The 1,212-nt window shown below is 34.0% G+C and overlaps 1 long non-coding RNA gene across 1 annotated transcript; it reads left to right on the top strand.

Annotated features, from left to right (window-relative positions):
• The first annotated feature begins 248 nt into the window (after positions 1-248).
• On the top strand, positions 249-774 carry LOC121977672. Its single transcript, XR_006110995.1, has 3 exons — positions 249-292; positions 483-529; positions 660-774. It is a non-coding gene; the product is annotated as an uncharacterized LOC121977672 (long non-coding RNA).
• The last annotated feature ends 438 nt before the right edge of the window (positions 775-1,212 follow it).

Here is a 1,212-nt window from a genome sequence, read left to right as displayed (position 1 = left end):
CAAGTGTGGATTATAGTTTCTTTTATGAGTTAATGGAAGAAATTACATGACTATGTGACTATGGAGTTTGTGGAAGTTGTTGTTGATGACCATAACAACCCTGTTAAAGTGTCTTTTGATATATTTATTTTACATCTAATTATAACTGTATACTTTTCTTCAAAACATTTTGAGTTTGACCAGGCCGACTTACGACGAGCTGACTTCATATTTAGACGACGTGCCATGGAAGATGTATACATGACATTGAAGGTAGAAGATGTACTGCTTTTTTTTCCAACATCGTTGTGGTGTAAGTTTAATCATGTATATTACTTGCATAAGTGTCATATGATTAACTAGTTTAAAAAATGCGGAGTCTAGTTTATATCCCATAAATTTTTTGAAATGATTATAATGTTCATTGTCCTTTGTTCTGTTGTTTTACTATAATTCAGTACACAAGATGCAAGTAATGTGAATAATCTGTCTCTCTTGTGCAGTTTATAAGAAACATTCATGACATGATGGCAAACAAATTTTACCAATTGTAAGTCTTTCACCTCAATATCAAACTTTCTTACATGTAGTGACTCCTGTTAAAATTGTTTCTTGCACACTTTTGTGTTTATATGGCATTCATGATCAATCATTCATTTTGTTGAAACAATTCCTTGTAGTCCTTCAAATGAAAGGTCTTTCTCTCTCAAAGATAAAATGGGATTCATTACACTCAAAAAGAATGGGAAAGCTCTTGATCTATTTGCAGATGAGGTCACAACAGACCGTATGCAAGCCATTTAGGTGCTTTAATGTGCATACTTTTTTGTTCTATTTTTGTTTATGAATGCTTCATTTCGCATGTTATTGTTTGTTTTAGGAAGCTTATTGGACTATGGCATTTGCCTTACTGCCATCTAGTCCATGATTCTAGCACAAGTCTTATGGCTCTGAGAACTATCATCTTACAGTTTTCACTAGGATGTAACTATCTTACAACGATGAGTCTCGAAGCTTCAATGCAGCTATTTGGTGATGCTAAGGCCAAATATCTAAATCCTTATCTATTTCATCCCGGTTTCTCATAAGTGTTCTTGGTGACATCGTACTACTAGTTTTAGTGATGTATAGACACTTATCCTCAAATGACTAATCCAATTCGAGACTTCTGCTCCATTTGAACTTGTTTAAACCAAGGAACCATGCTGTTTTCCCTTGATGCTATGCTGAACT

The sequence above is a fragment of the Zingiber officinale genome, chromosome 4B (genome assembly GCF_018446385.1).
Source record: "Zingiber officinale cultivar Zhangliang chromosome 4B, Zo_v1.1, whole genome shotgun sequence".
NCBI classification, from domain to species: Eukaryota; Viridiplantae; Streptophyta; class Magnoliopsida; order Zingiberales; family Zingiberaceae; genus Zingiber; species Zingiber officinale.
Note: the sequence above shows the minus strand (reverse complement) of the source record. Positions and strands in the feature narration are given on the sequence as shown.